Here is a 7,500-nt window from a genome sequence, read left to right on the forward strand (position 1 = left end):
CAAACACACATACTGTACACCTATACGCACAGCTCTATTCTGCAACAAACTCGTCACAATCACACACATATTAAACACATGCACACAGACACACACACAAATACACACACATCTGATTCGGATTTGGATTCTGGCCCACGGTCAGCTGGAGCCCTGCATCACCCATGGGGATTTGCAGTCTTGCTGTCCCTCTGCCGCTCCCAGCAGTGCCCCTCCAAGATATCGCCGGACCCGGCCCGCACTCAGCCCACCTCAACGCCCAGATACATCGCTGTGTCATTAGTGAGCTCAATCCCCAGATAAATTGCAGTGTCATTAGTGAGCTCAATCCCCAGATAAATTGCAGTGTCATTAGTGAGGCATGTTTACTCAGCAGTGATAACACTTAAATGCTGGCTTTGTTCCTCCTGCTCTGTCTACAGGAACAAAGACACTGAAGTAATTCAGCTGTTTGATCAGTCCAAGCCTGGGCAAACACCACTGTCTATGGAGCTATGGGAGCCATCTCTTTATGGTGCACTCAATCTCAGCACAAACACCACTGTCTATGGAGCTATGGGAGCCATCTCTTTATGGTGCACTCAATCTCAGCAGGCAGGAAGTCCAGACAGACCGGCTCTGTCTCGTAATCATCATCTACTGTTGAGAAGTGTTGATCAACAGCTGTCTTTATTTTTTAGTTGTGCAATTTGATGACACATCAAACCAAATCCACTAATGAGCAGATAGAATTTCCCCCCATGTCAGCATGTCCTCCATTCTGAAATGGATCCATATGGCAGTATGTCCTCCCTCTCTCTCTAGGATTCCCCTGACCCTGGTATCTGTATCTGCCTGCTGTAGTAGGTTGTGTGACTGCTCAACCCCAATTCTCCATGTGGCAGCTGAAATCTGAACAGCACTGCTCTGGGAGTGTTGAAATATGAACAGCACGGCTCTTAAATCTGAACATTACCTAAATGATATGACTAGGACTAAAACAAATATACATATATTCTGAAGCATTTAGCAGAAATCTCCCGCATTCATCAAAAGGTACTGTGCATCATATACGTAGACAAGTACACCCACGTACATGGCCTACTCACACAGGCAGATGTACACAGCACACAAAACACACAGACACATACACAGACACACACACACATACTCTTCTAGCTTATCTCTGTTATCGCTGGGTCATCAGCCTCAAGTTCACATAGTATAGTTACAGCACACAGGCATCCTCAGCACTTAAACACACACACACACAGACACACACGCACTCACATTCATCTGTCCTCTCCACAACACACAAACACTTAATCACTCACACACACATACACAAACACACACACACACACACAAACAAACACACACACTGTTACTGAAAGATCACACTGAAATGCTTACACATGTACTTTACACTGTGAAATAACACAGAAATGCTTACATTTACTGGCTGTGTGACCATTTCTTTGTTTAGCTATTCAGAAGCATCAGTGAGAATGATGCTGTTACAAGCATTATGTGTGCAGGAAATAGGCTAGAATGCTTTCTTTAAGAGTGAGGAGGGGTTAGAACAATACTAGACTGGATTTGATTGCTATCAGAGTCATAAAATCTCAACTGACTCATTAGATCAGTTTAATTTCACATGCACACACATGCGCATGCTCTCTCTCTCTCACACACACACACACACACACACAGCTCCTTTGTTTCATCACCAAAAACACACACAAAACAGTATGAAGTAATAATAATAATAACCCCTGACTATTCTGACCTGTTGTCCTCAGATAAGGACCTAACTCTGTTTAGTTAACTGGTGTGTATGGCCCTCTCTCCTGTCATCAGGAGCCCTCTGTCTGTGTGGTCCTGACCGCTGTAATTATGTCTGGCTCACCACCAGGGGCTCCACGGAGAGGGTGGAGACCCCCTGAACCATTCACACATTATTCAGCCGGAAATAGAAGAGTTTGGTCACGAAACAACATGTCTCCATTAAAGGGTAATTCCGGTGCTACACTTTGGGGGCATGTTCGTGAGCCCCCATGTTCATGCCCCCAGAGTTTAGCGCTGTAGCTGCCGGCTGCTTTAGCTGCTGGTTGTAGCAACTCAAGCAAGGTAAAACCGATTGTTTTCAGGGTATTTTCGTACCGACAGTACTCGGTGACCTCGAGAAATGGAAATCTATGTGAAAAATATCTGGAATTCCCCTTTAAGAATATTTCAGGTAATGTCAATAAATGTGTTGTTGTGTTGTGTTGTTTTGTGTTGTAAACATGTATCCAAACTAACTAACTATTACCTATTACAACAAACTAAGTTGCATTTTTACTGATATCACATGGCAGACCAAATAAAATAAATAATTTTAGGAAAAATCGTTACAAAAGAAATATCTCATCTTGAAACCAAACTCTTCAAATAGCAACCAATTAACAACAGTGGTAGCGAGTGTAGCACTTTCACAGTACCTTGCTGGAGACCAGAGACATCGGTCTGGTTCTGGGCTAGAGTGTCCTCTGGGGGGTTGGCAGTCTCTCTCTCTCTCTGTCTCTCCGAGGCGTCTTGTCCGAGAGATTTGCCCGGAGAGGCATACAATGCCTGTGTATTAGGCCTGTGTGTGAGGCTTTCCTCTTTCTGTTGAGTATTCTGTGTATTCGGTCCGATGGTGTCTGTGTGTTGGTTCTGAGGAAAATCCACGCTTAATGGAAGGGTTTGTGAGCTCCAAGTTTCAACTTGTGTCTTTGAGTATGTGCTCTCACTGTGTATGGATTAGCTCTGTATGTGTGTGTGTGTGTTCAGGGGACAAAGGTGAAACCTCGCCAGATTACTGTGTGAATCACAGTGGGGGTTCCCACACCAGATAGCAGTTACTGTTGGGACAGATCCAGCCCAAACGTGCCCAGTTATGTTGCAGCTTCGGTCTCACACACACATACACACACACACACACACACACACACACACACACACAAACAAACATGTGGCCTTCTTTTACAGGGATACTTTTTCCCACAATGCAAACAAACAACAAAATAAAGAACAACAGAAGTGCAGACTCAGGTCTGAGTATGGTAAACAGGCAGCACTTTTCTTGACATCCTTGAGTGCAAAACACCACTTGTGACTCCACAGGCCCTCTGATAAAGGTGCCCAGGCAGGAGGAAGGTGGATCTGGAACAGAACAACATCGATACATTTATCTTTTCTGATAAGGTTGTTTTTAAGTCTATATCTTGTGTATTCCAAGATGGTGTTTTTGTGATGTGACATGTTTTGAATGTGCAAGGTTATCAGAAATGTTGTTTACTTTCATGTTCAAGCATGTCTGAGGTAATGTCTGTGTGTCTGTGTGTGTGTGTGTGTGTGTGTGTGTGTGTGTGTGTGTATGTGTGTGTGTGGACATATGTCTCCGTTCCTGTGGTAGTTTTGAGTCATTTAAGAGGGGTCTTAAATGTTCATAGTGCACTTAGTTCTTTAAGCGCTTCTTATGCGTTATGGTTTGTTTGTATGGTGTTATGCATATTATTGTTTTATTTCCATTAGGCTGTTGATTCATTTGACATTATTGTTTATTATTGATATTCTCCTTAATGTAGTCTTACCATGTCATTGTTTTATATTATTGATTGAATGGACTTTATTGTTTATTATTGCTTTTTCCCTCATTTTCATTGCTTATTTTATTAGGCTATTGATTGAATTGACATTGTTGTTTATTATTGCTATTCTCCTTATTATAGTTTGACCAACATTCTAATCTGTTCCCTGTTACATTTTAAATATTATGTTGTTTTTGTATTTGTGTGTCGCTTTGGACAAAGGCGTCTGCCAAATCCCATAACCATAACCATTTGTGTTCATAGCAGGGCATATCTGAAATATCCAGATAACACCGGACATACGAGTGGGTGCACCAAGACCGAATCTGGCCCGGAGTCGTTATATAATCAGTGGCGCCATTGGAACATCCTGAAACTTCTACCCCCCTACACTACTCAGTGTAGTTAGACAAACTCTTATCCTTCAGCCGTCTCTCTCTATCCCTTTCTCTCTCCTTCTCCCTCTCTCTCTCTCTTTCTCTCCCTTTTTCTCTCTCTCTCTGTCTCTCTCTCTGTCTTTCTCTCTCTTCATCTCGCTCTACGTCTCTTTCTCTCTCTCTCTCATTATAGTAGATAAGGCTCCAGCAGAGAGAAAGGGAGAGTTGCGTAACCTTGACAACCCTGAGTAAACATTACCTCAGGCTCAGGCTGTAGCAGGGACTGGTACTGCAGGGCTGATGAGATGGGGATCTCATAGGGATCTCATAGGGCCAGTTCACATTGGATCTCATTGGGATCTCATAGGGATCTCATAGGGCCAGTTCACATTGGATCTCATTGGGATCTCATAGGGCCAGTTCACATTTGATCTCATAGGGATCTCATAGGGCCAGTTCACATTTGATATCATAGGGCCAGTTTACATTTGTTTTGAGAACGTGTTTGGCATGATCCAATCACAAGTGGTCAACCAAGAGTCACAAGAGTGATCACACACACACACACACACACACACACACACACACACACACACACACATGATTAGCAATGCCAGCCAACACACACAAACACACAGACACACACTCACACCCAGACCACTACATATGATGACCCCCCTACACTACCAAAGCAAAACCACACACGCGCACACACACACAGAGAGAGAGAGAGAGAGAGAGCACACAAAGATTTAAAATAAATCACATGATTTTGATGACTTATCAGTTATGATTATATGATATGCAATTCTGTCATAAAAAATTGCAAGATTAACATTCATATATCAACTACTTTGGTGAGTAGGGTGTGATTGTGTGTGTGTGTGTGTGTGTGTGTCTGTGTGTGTATGGGGCATAATTACCGCTTGCGAGGAACAAGGTGAACCTTCGGAGGATATAGCCAAATATGTATGGCCAGTGTGTGTGTTATCTTTAGGGCATCTTTATCTGTGGAGCGGTTCCAAAGGGCATGATGGTGTTACATAATCAGGTCACTTGTCTAGAACATGCTGTGTGTGTAATATAAGGGAAGGATATGAGATGGGGCTGCATTGGCATGTCATTACCCTGCCTGACACACACACACACACACACACACATGCACTCACACAGTCTGTTTCAGCAGGGACATGTCTTGGCATACCATTAGCCTGCCTGAGGTGGGACTTCTCAAGTGTGACCTCAAAAGGAAGAGACAATCATGCAGCAGCATGCCGTTACACACATACATGTTCTCTCTCTCTCTCACACACACACATGCGCGTGCGCGCACACACACACACACACACACTGTGTACATTTTTATATACATTTTTATATTGCGTCTTACACATGTCTGAGTTAGAAATGTGGGTAACACTGGCCCCAGCCGTGGCGCAACTGGCTGGGCCACCTGCACCGTACGCCGGCGACCCGGGTTCGATTCCTGCCCTGTGATCCTTTCCGGATACCACCCTGACTCTCACTTCCTGTCATTCTCCACTATCGTGTCAATTAAAGGCATAAAAGCCCAACAAAAATATACTTAAAAAGAAATGTGGGTAACACTTTACTTGACGGGTGAGTTCATAACACATTCATAGCACTGGAGTAGCCCATTCATTCAGATGTGACATGATCAGGTAAGAGATTTGGAACAAGAACAGCAATGCTGCTTTGCGATTGTTGGACTTTTATTTTGACAAGTCATCGTTCTGTCTTCCACATTCATGAAAGGTTTAGTATGAATGTTAAGTCATGTCTCATGAAACAGTCATGAATGCTTTATGTGCAGTTTATGACAGCTGCTATTAATGTGTTATGAACTCAACTGTCAAGTAAAGTGTTAGCAAAATGTGCATAACAAGCTGTTCCATCAGTGTGAACTAAAAATGCACATCAGCTTACTTTTGGTAGCCTACATTTAAAAGCTTATATTATGACCACACCTGAATCAGGTGTCAAGTCAAGTGTCTGCTAAATGAATACATTTAAATTCATCCCTTACAAAAACTATGGGACACACACTGAAGTAGGCCTACAAATGTACAATACAATACAATTCTCCAGAACAGCAGTTTTGACATTTGAAGTAGGCTACCTCAGTGTTTTTCAACCTTTTTTGTGCCACGGCACACTTTTGACACTTAAAATGTCCCACGGCACACTAACATCCTGTGTGAAGAAAAAATAAACATACCATAGCCTAAAATTTCAAATAATACACAGATGGCCTTATTATGGCTTCTATGCAAGACCTGCTCAATAAAACAAGCGCCCTCTGTCATTTGTAGGTGACTATATCTAATTTAATTGTTGTTTTGAACTGGATATGTGATGATTCTGTGAATTCTGGATATGGGCCCCCGTTGTACAATGCCTGCATATCACAAATAGTGCAATCATACAATCAATGAGAGCATGTGGTTCTAAATTCTTTGATGCAACAGTTGCTTTTCTGGACCAGTGAGTGCAAGGGCGTAGGTTTGGTCTGAGCTTTGGTGGGGACACTACCCACTAATTCCCCCGGGAAAAAAAAAGGAAAAGCCACTCAACTCTTTCACCAGCCACTATAGATATAAAATGATTAAAATGTGCTACTGTCCAACTACCCATGATTAAAATGTGCTACTGTCCAACTTGATCTATACTGTGTAGCACATAATCTGATTTTATATGTATACATATGTAGGCTATATTTAACATTTATTTTCTATTTGGTCTGTTATGAAATCATGCATTGACCCATTTAAGCACAGCTCAGTTTTAAGAAACTTAAATACATGCATGCTTAGCATTTTGTGAAAAGAATCATTAAGGCTACATTGACAACTCTTAACCATAAGCTGCCTGTATATTCTCTAATAGGCCTATTTACAGATATCTAGGCGATGTAAGCACAGCTCAGTTTTAAGAAATGCTTAAAGCCGAAAGACCATGTTGAATTTTTCTACAATTTATTTCAAAACCGGATTACTCTGGAACAGCTAACTATACACGGGAATGCTTTACACCTTTGTGTTCGGTAAGGTCTGCTGTTTATTCTGATATGGGTTGTCATGTGTTGCGTGAAGAGTGTGTAGGCCTAAGATATTCCACCGAGACGAATGGATGTGGAGATGGGCACAGCTCTTTGTAGCGCATGTGATCAGTCGTAATCTGACATTGGTGTGGACACGTCCTTCGGTCTCCACGCAAATCTACGCCCCTGAGTGAGTGACATTTGGGTAATTTTCTGCGGCACACCTGATGATCTCTCACGGCACACTAGTGTGCCGCGGCACAGTGGTTGAAAAACACTGGGCTACCTAACAAAAAATAACTGCAGCTGTAGGGGAGACCGGGGCTGGTTGGAACAAGGGCAGGTTGAGACACTGTTAATATCCAGGCTACTAGAGGGAGCTGCAACAAAATTCCAACACTAAACTGACGGCCTTATTGAGTAGAGTAAACTCACGTATGCAACTGGTCTCCAGGTCATTAACCCTTTA

This window comes from Alosa pseudoharengus, unplaced genomic scaffold, assembly GCF_046254945.1.
Source record: "Alosa pseudoharengus isolate Yale_2024_CS ecotype anadromous, Long Island Sound unplaced genomic scaffold, YU_APseudo_1.1 YU_APseudo_1.1_scf_2, whole genome shotgun sequence".
NCBI lineage: Eukaryota > Metazoa > Chordata > Actinopteri > Clupeiformes > Clupeidae > Alosa > Alosa pseudoharengus.